The sequence below is a fragment of the Trichomycterus rosablanca genome, chromosome 15 (genome assembly GCF_030014385.1).
Source record: "Trichomycterus rosablanca isolate fTriRos1 chromosome 15, fTriRos1.hap1, whole genome shotgun sequence".
NCBI lineage: Eukaryota > Metazoa > Chordata > Actinopteri > Siluriformes > Trichomycteridae > Trichomycterus > Trichomycterus rosablanca.
The window spans coordinates 29,672,338-29,682,246 of NC_086002.1; the positions used below are offsets into that span (position 1 = coordinate 29,672,338).

The 9,909-nt window shown below is 39.2% G+C and overlaps 1 long non-coding RNA gene across 1 annotated transcript; it reads right to left on the minus strand.

Annotated features, from left to right (window-relative positions):
- Window positions 1-142: 142 nt before the first annotated feature.
- On the minus strand, window positions 143-3,417 carry LOC134329155 (uncharacterized). Its single transcript, XR_010014810.1, has 4 exons — window positions 3,380-3,417; window positions 3,029-3,202; window positions 2,607-2,783; window positions 143-601 (listed from the first exon to the last, which is right to left on the minus strand). It is a non-coding gene; the product is annotated as an uncharacterized LOC134329155 (long non-coding RNA).
- Window positions 3,418-9,909: the final 6,492 nt, after the last annotated feature.

Sequence of the window (9,909 nt, forward strand, 5' to 3'; positions counted from 1 at the left end):
ATACAATACAGACAATCTTATTCACACAGCTCACTCTCTCTCTAACACACACATTCATACCTGTAAACATAGAAAACATTGTAAACATTTAGCATGTGCAATTTACATTGTAATTTTAAAAAGGTGCAGTTTTGTGCAATATAAAAACTATAGAAAATATAAAAATATATAAATATGAAATGGAAGTAAAGGTGAAAATCCTGTGTATGCCATTACATAAATGAAATAGGTAGTTTTTGATGTGCAAGTGTCCCGAGTATTAACAGTACAGTAGTGTTCAATTGTTCATGAGCGTAATGGAGTTTGGATAAAAGCTTCTCTGTAGCCTGGTCGTTCGGGTCTTCATGTGGCTGAAGCGTCGGCCTGATGGAAGGCACCGAAACAGGTGATGACCAGGGTGAAACGGGTCAGTGATGATTTTCTCTGCACGCTTCCTGGTTCTGGAGGCATGCAGGTCCAGCAGTGTGGGCAGCTTTACACCGATGGTCCTCTCTGCAGACTTGATGATGCGCTGCAGTCTCTTGGTGTCATGTTTTGTGATAGCGCTGCCCCACACTGTGATGGATGTGGTGACGATGGACTCTATGATGGCTCTATGACTCTAAAATGTAAGAAAAACAGTGCAAAGGGTAATAACAGTTAAGCAATAAAAATTAACAGTGACATGAACTAAATTTGGGTAGTAATAAAAACAAAAGTGTGTGTGTGAGACATGGTTACCCACTGTCCCTCACCTGGTGGCAGGTGTGTATAGAGTGCTGCTAGTGTGCAGCTCTCTCTGTGCTCCTCCAGTAGGTGGGGCAGATTGTTGGGGTTTGGGAGGGAGTTGAATTTGGGGATGATGTTAAATTTGGAGAAGAATTGTGCCCGAATGTCGTGGTACTTGGTGCATTGGGTGAGGAAGTGCAGCTCCGTCTCTACTGTACTGAGAATATAAGCTACTTTCACAAAACCTCGGACTTGCAAAATCAAACAATCAACTATTTTATCTTTGCTTAAAACCCAAACACTGCCATCAAATGACACATAAATCCAGCCAATGCAGAAACACTACACAACAGTCATTACACACTACATAAAACATTACAAAACACTGTTTTTATCATAGCAAAACCAAAAATCTTTCTGGAAAGAAAATACAGTATATGAACTGCAATATATTTCTTTATTGTATATACAGTTGGCAAAGTCAATCATTTATTCTGCCTCAGAATCATGTCTCTGGGCTGGGTCAGGCCACAGGACTTCACCTACATCACAGGCACTATTTTCCCTATCTAGAAAAAAATGCTTTTGCATGCAGAATCCAGGCTTGAAAAGATTCCACTCTAATGTCATCACATGTTGCATCCACTGGCTGGAGTAAAATTTCCTGGGTATGCTGAGAAGAATTCCATAAATGAGTTTAGGAAGAGAGAGTATGGTGGAAGGCTTAGATTTATGAAACGAAGGTTATTGATAAATCACTCACATATGTTTTGACAATGGTGAAAGCTCACACTGTCAATGTACACAGGATGCTTTTTCAGCTCAGGATCCCCCACTCAAGTCCAAGCAAAGCGTCTTGTAGACCATCCAGAAATTTTAGATGTTCTGTGTTGTAGGTTCCTAATGTAACATGGTGATGCAGAACTACATTGCTGTTGATGGCCGCACATACATTTTACATTTTCAGCAATAAGCAGACGCTTTTATCCAAAGCAACTTACAGTATACAGTCTAAGCAACTGAGGGTTAAGGGCCTTGCTCAAAGACCCAACAGTGGCAACCTGGCAGTGGTGGGGTTTGAACCTGCAACCTTCTGCTTACTAGTCCAGTACCTTAACCAGATATGTTGCGACCTCTTCTCCACCTCTTTGTGAGACTAAATCCAGCTTCATTCATAGGGCCTCTCCATGGGTTTTAGTTTAAATATGACACATCATGACAGACCTCATGTTGTTGTATACATGTGTTGCTTTACACATAATACAGTATTTGATATGACTGCTTTTGTTCTTGGTCATCCTCATCTTCCTCTTCATCCACCACCTCTGACACACTCTCCTCTTCTTCTTCTATTGTTGCCCTCAATTGCTAAAGTCACAATACAGCTCAGACTAACTAATTTTATTTACTGATATGAAAAATTGTAATAAAGCTGCTACAATCTCACTGTTTCAGTACTAATGTATAGAAGGAGGAGATGTGTATAAGAAGTGATATCATAAGAGGAGCACACAGTTATACAGAAAGTATGTTTACAGATTTGAGCAGTAAGAAGCTGAACAGTGTCACCATGTAGAATCCCAGTGTGAAGAGTAGATGATGTTTATCTCCACTGCTCTTCTCAAATAATTCTAAGTGTATTAGAATCAGAAGCTGTCACCTATCAGACTCGACACAATCAGAACCAGTAAAAACACCAGCACACACACACACACCAGCTGGAACAATAATAGAACATTTTACATGATTCATTGTTCACTGAAGAACCCTGATACAGATGAAGTTCTGCTAATGAGCAGTTCTGATTACACAATAAGACAGACATACCACTGCATGTGTGTGTAATGTGTACATGTGTGTGTTTGAATGTGTCTGTGTATAAAGCAACAGTAACTTACTATAGTTCCTTTAGGTTACATTGTGGATCCACCCATAGATCTTTGAGCAGTTTTACTCCTGATTCTCCTGGATCATTGCCGTTCAGATTCAGTTCTGTCAGACGTGATGATGAATTTGATTTCAGAGCTGAAGCCAGAGCAGTAAAACCGTCATCTGTAATACTGCAGGTCCTCAACCTGCAGAAGAAAATCATTTAATAAAAATCATACATCATCTTCTCCCACCTCCTCCTCCATCTCCATTCAGATCCACAACCAGACATTACTGAGAAACTTTTAACATGTAAAACTATTCTATTATATTAATGATAAAGTGTTATATAGTGGTAAAAATGAGTAAAATATCAAACTCCTACACACATCAATAACAGTTTCTGTATTAATGATCTTCTGTATCTACAGTGTAAAAGTGAAGATCTTACTTCAGTATCTTCAGTTTACAGTGTGGATTCCCCAGTCCAGCAGAGAGCAGCTTCACTCCTGAATCCTTTAGGTCATTGTTACTCAGGCTCAGATGTTTCAGACTGGAGGAGTTTAAACTGAGAACTGAGGACAGAACTTCACAACTTTTCTCTGTTAGATTACAACCCCACAACCTGGAGAGACATAATCAGATCAATCAGACACAGTATCAGTATAAATATTTTGCCATCAATCACAAACACAGAATCATAATTTCATGAAGAAATATATTTGTTTTTCTTTTTTATTAATTGGTTAAATACATTTGAAACAAATCTTCAGTATCTACAGTGAAAAAGTGAAGATCTTACTCCAGTATCTGAGGACAGAACTGAGGACAGAACTTCACAACTTTCCTCTGTTAGATTACACTCCCAAAACCTGGAGAGAAATAATCAGATCAATTAGAGAAATGAAAGACGCCATCGTGCACCAGTAGGTAGAACCCAAGTAGCAGATCTGATAATATTACCCAGACTGCATTGCAGATGAAAGTGAAAGCAGTTGAATTGATGATTCTGAATCAACAATCATTCCAACATGAGTTTAAAAATATGATTTCAGACTTAAAATGGATTCCACAAGGTTTTCAGAGTTTAAATGTGGAATCTTCAGTAGATCTTTGTTAGCTGGTAGATCATTTAGAATTGGAACCTGGGATTTCAGTTCTATTTTAATTAATGATACTTCTTAACCAGACGGGAGGAGAAATCAGATTATCAAATGTTTTAGTGGTGTTTTTTTATTGTTAGCAGTCTTAGCTTAGCTTGCTAACAGTAACCTGAACAAATGAGGTTGATCACCACCAAACTTCGAATATATCAGGATGATGGGTGGAGCAGCTGGTAGAATGAGTACTGCACTGCAACACAGCTCCTGAGCTCCTAGGTTCAATTATTATTTTGAGTTAATGTGATGTAAATGCTAAGTTATGATGTAAAAGTTTTTTCCAATGTGGCCAAACAATTATTTAAGGATAAATATCAAATAATAATGTTTAATATATGTTAATTCTAACAATAATGTTTTTAAATAAATACAATTAACACAAATAATAAAATATACATATAAGCTTGACAACCTTGATATTTTATATCTTCCCACACAAACCACATGAACACGACCAAGTCAGGTAAACGAGTTTGATCTCAGCAAAACCTTCTGCCCAACGTGCATTTGTAACTGAGTCAATGAGTCAGTATGTATAAACCTTTGTGTTCATGAAGAACCTGATTTAGTTCCACAAATTAATTTTAGAACATTAAACTGCCAGCTAAGTCTAAGCTAAGTTGCTAAATGAACCACAAGAACTGATGATTTCTGGTTAAAATCGCCAAGTCTCAGGATCCTGAACCAGCAGTAGATGTTTTCTGGTGCTCTTACTCTTGATGAATTGATCAGAGATTAATATAAACAGGTTACTAGCTTGTAGCTAAAGAACGTTGCTCTCTCGTCTGTAAATGTCTAAAAAATAAAAAGCTAATCCTCACAAATTAATTATATTCCTGTATAGAAGAACATTGAGAAGATGAAAATAGCAGCTATGAGTTCTTTTAAAGCTAAATCACATTTTTCTTCACCCATAATAAATTACTACAGCAGGTTCAGCACCAGAAACTCAGGTGCTGCTAGTTTAGGATCTAATCTCAGGTAAGCTAGTGAACAATTATGCTAGGATGTGATGACGTATGACAGCTCTGAAAAGTTCCACACAAAGTCTGCTAAGGTTCTGTTTTTATTAAATTGATGCTTCAAAGTGAAACAGATCTTCTGTATCTACAGTGTGAAAGTGAAGATCTTACTTCAGTATCTCCAGTTTACAGTGTTGATTCTCCAGTCCAGCAGAGAGCAGCTTCACTCCTGAATCCTTCAGTTTATTGTAACTCAGGTTCAAATGTTTCAGACTGGAGGAGTTTAAACTGAGAACTGAGGACAGAACTTCACAACTTTCCTTTGTTAGATCACAATTCCACAACCTGGACAGAAATAATCAGATCAGTATTTTATATTTATTCATTACAAACACAAAACTGCAGTTTCAGCTCTGTATAATGTTTAAAATACCTACACTCACTCTACACTGTAGAGTCTAATATGGAGAAACACTTATCTGCATCAGTGAACAGTACAAGGAGTATACTTTTAATTCAAAAAACATTCCACCGGAGATACTTCGCTCACCTGAGCCCCATGGAGCTATCCTCCCGGCAAAGCGACAAAGGCGGCGTAGGGACAGAAAGCAGAAGCGAGCCGGGCTACGCGCTAGGCTACAGGCTCCGCAAGCGAATGCTAAGCTAGCGCTGAGCAGGCTTCATGACGCTGTAAACAACCAGCTGACAGAACATCCGGACGGAATTGTTATTGTGGCAGGGGACTTTAACCACGCAGATCTGAAGTCGGTCATGCCGAAACTTCATAAATGTGTGCATTTTCCCACGAGAGAAAGAAACATTCTGGATCAGGTGTACATAAACATTCCACATGCATACAAAGCCAAAGCATCTGCACACCTCGGACTTTCGGACCACATCACCTTGAACCTGACCCCAGTGTACAAACCTTTGATCTGCAGGACACGACCAACAATCAAAACTGTACAGGTGTGGAGTGAGGATACAACCTCAATACTGCAGGACTGTTTTGACAACACAGATTGGGATTTGTTTGCACAGGGGGCAGATTTGGAGGAATATGCATCATCAGCCATGGGATACATAAACTTTTGCACTGAGAATGCTCTCACAACAAAAACAATAAAAGCGTTTCCTAATCAGAAGCCATGGTTAAACAGGAACGTACATACTCTGATTAAAAGACGTGACACAGCATTCAGGACTGGAGACAAACATGCTTATTCAATAGCTCGAAGGAACCTCAAAAAAGGCATTAAGGAGGTCAAACGCAGATACAAACAGAGTATTGAGGAGCACTTCGAGAACAACAACCCCCGCAGCATGTGGAATGGAATTAAAACACTGACGGACTACAAGACCAACACCCTGCAGGACAGTAATGACACCAGTCTACCTGATGTGTTAAATCAGTTCTTCGCTCGCTTTGATCAGCAAAACAGCAGACTTGCCTCTCACATCACACCACCTGTTAAGGAGCAGACACTGGTTCTAAAGTGTCATCAGGTGAGAACCACCCTGCAGAGAGTGGACCCCAACAAAGCAGCGGGCCCAGATGGGGTTTTTGGAAGGACACTAAAGGTCTGTGCCAACCAACTAGCTGAGGTTTTTACAAACATATTTAACCTCTCGCTAAAACAAGCTGCCGTCCCGACCTGCTTTAAAACCTCCACAGTCATACCAGTACCCAAAAAGTCTGCAGTGAAATGCCTTAATGACTATCGACCAGTGGCACTAACACCGGTAGTCATGAAGTGCTTTGAGAGACTGGTTCTTTCACATATCAGAGACATCATACCCCCGGATTTGGATCAACATCAGTTTGCATATAGAACAAACAGATCCACTGAAGATGCTGTCTCCATGGCACTTCACACCACACTGTCACATCTGGAACAGTCTAACACGTATGTGAGGATGTTATTTGTGGACTTTAGCTCTGCGTTCAACACCGTAATTCCTCACAAACTGGTCAAGAAATTGGGGTGCTTGGGTCTGGACAGCTCCATCTGCTCCTGGGTTTTGGACTTCCTCACAGACAGACCACAACGTGTCAGGACAGGACGTCACACCTCCTCCACTCTGATCCTGAACACCGGGCTGCGTGCTGAGCCCCATGCTCTTCACCCTGTTCACGCACAACTGCACCCCAATCCACACCTCCAACACGATAATTAAATTTGCTGACGACACCACAATTGTTGGCCTAATTACAGATGGTGATGAATGTGCCTACAGGGATGAGGTGAAATGTCTGGGTGAATGGTGCAAAGTCAATGACCTAGTACTTAACACCTCCAAGACAAAGGAGATCATCGTGGACTTCAGGAGAACAAAGAGGTCAGAACATCACCCCCTTCACATTTCTGGAGAAGTAGTGGAACGTGTGGAGAGTGTGAAATTCCTTGGGGTCCACATATCCAACAATCTAACATGGACACAGAACACCTCGCACCTGAACATGAGAGCACATCAAAGACTCTATTTCCTGAGAAAGCTAAAACAAGCTCAGCTTCCTCAAAAACTCCTGGTGAACTTCTAGCGCAGCACTATCAAGAGCGTCCTCACCAACTGCATGACTGTGTGGTACTCCAGCTGCACAGCCTCAGAGAGGAAGGACCTACATCGGGTGGTCAGAGCGGCGGAACGTATCATCAGGACCGAACTCCCCAACTTGGACAGTGTTTACAACAACCGTTTACAGAACAAGGCCGACAGCATCAGTAAGGATGCAACACACCCTGGGAACTATCTGTTCTCCCTGTTACCATCTGGGAGGCGGTACAGAGCTATTCGTGCACACACTAACAGACTGAGAAACAGCTTTTTTCCAAGAGCTGTGGCCTCCATCACCCCTCCCAACACCTCATAGACTGTGAACTTGAACATTGCGTATTTGCACAACCATTCTCTCACTCAACATAAATCATTTCTGAAACTGAACTGGTATCTCCACACAGCACAGTCACCTTACATATTCATATTCACCCATAATTTATTTTATTATTTATCTTGAAATCCATACTTTAGATTGTACTGGTTATTCTGTAAATATCCATATGCTTATGTAAATATGTTTGCCTCTTTTTAAATATCCATATGCTTATGTAAATACTTTGCTTCTTCTTTTTATCTTTCGGAGAGTGTCTAACTAAATTTCGTTGTATGCAAGTATAATGACAATAAAGGTTCTTCTTCTTCTTCTTCAACAGACCTCATATTACAATACCATATTATTTTTTTATAAAAATTCTCTAAAAGTGCCACAAAAGGGCGACATCAAATTTTTTTTTACCATGGTCACAAGAAAACTGGCCACAAATAATCACAAGGCTAAAATTACAGTGGTCTGTCTAACTGCATGTGCTCATAACATAACATTGTAGCTGTATTTACTTAACTAGTGCTTTAGAAATATTCACTCTATCTTTGTTTTGACATTCTTTTCTTTGTTTTTTATTGGAGAACAGGCTGCAACCAATCAGCAGCCAGTTGTTCTGAAAAGAGCAGAAAGACAGAAAGAGATAACAACCAAACACAAAGACATGAACACATAAAAAGAAAAAAAGAAAAACACATGTCCCTCAGGCAAGAAACAATATCAAATCACTATTTTTTTTTTTTTTAACAATTCTCCTAAAGTGGTCACATTAACTCATTTTACTATAAACATTTTTTTTACAGTTTTCCAAAAGTGCCACAACAGGGCGACATTACAATAATTAAATTTTTTTTTTTTTTTTTTTTTTTTTTTTTCACGATTGTCACAGGAAAACTGGTGGCCACAAATGAACACGAGGCCAAAATTACAGTGGTCTTTCTACCTGCATGTGCGCTTAACATATCATTGTAACTGTATTTACTTAACCAGAGTTTTCAAAGTATACACTCTAGCTTTGTCTAGACATTTTTTTTTATTTGTGGCGGTCACTTGCTGCTTTGATACTGAAAGTCCCGCCCCCAGTCACTCCACCATATCTCTCATTGGTTGCAGTGCAGAACAGGCTGCAACCAATCAGCAGCCACTTGTACTGCAAAAAGGCAGAAAGACAGAAAAAGAGAACAACCAAACACAAAGACATGAAAACATAAAAAAAAACACATGTCCCTCCAATATCAATAATATTAAGTAACAATATCAATTTACTATTTTTTTTTACAGTTCTCCAAAAGTGCCACATTACAAAGATTTTTTTTACCATGATCACAAGATCTTATATTACCATATCATATTACTTTTTTGCAAATCTCCAAAAGTGCCACAAGAGGGCGACATTACAAGGATTTTTTTTACCAATATGGTCACATGATCTCATTTTACCACATCATGTTAGTTTTATAACAGTTGTCCAAAAGTGCCACAAGAGAGCGACATTATGTCTACATAACTATGTCGATATAAACACAGTGAACAACATTGATCATTTGTAACAACATTTACCCTTCTTGGCCACTGTACTAATTTTCTTTTGGAATCAATAAAGTATCTACTGTATCTATCTATCTATCTATCTATCTATCTATCTATCTATCTATCAATCTATCTATCTATCTATCTATCTATCTATCTATCTATCTATCTATCTACCTATCTATCTATCTATCTATCTATCTATCTATCATCTATCTATCTATCTATCTATCTATCTATCTATCTATCTATCTATCTATCTATCTATCTATCTATCTCTTTAGCAATTCTCCAAAAGTTCCACAAGAGGGCGACATTACAAGATTTATTTTTTACCAACATGGTCACATGATCTCATTTTACCGTATCATGTAAATTTTTTTTACAGTTCTCTAAAAGTGCCACAAGAGGGCGACATTACAAGATTTTTTTTGTACCATGCTCACAAGAAAACTGGGGGCCACAAATAAGCACAAGGCCAAAATTACAGAGGTCTGTCTACCTGCATGTGTTCTTAACATAGCCTGTAGCTGTATTTACTTAACCAGTGCTTTAAAAGTATACATTGTAACCAATCAGCAGCCACTTGTACTGCTTATGTTTAGTCACTTCACCATCGGCCTTTCCCAAACCGTTCCCTCCTCACTAACACTCCACTACAGAGTCACACTCCATATGAAGTCACACTCTGTGCTGTGAAGGATGCTTCCAATTAAGGGGAGAGTCCAATTCAGGAGTCAACTCTGGGACGCCCTCTTTGCTTTCGAGCAGAAGAAGGAAGCTGCCGTCACCATGGCTA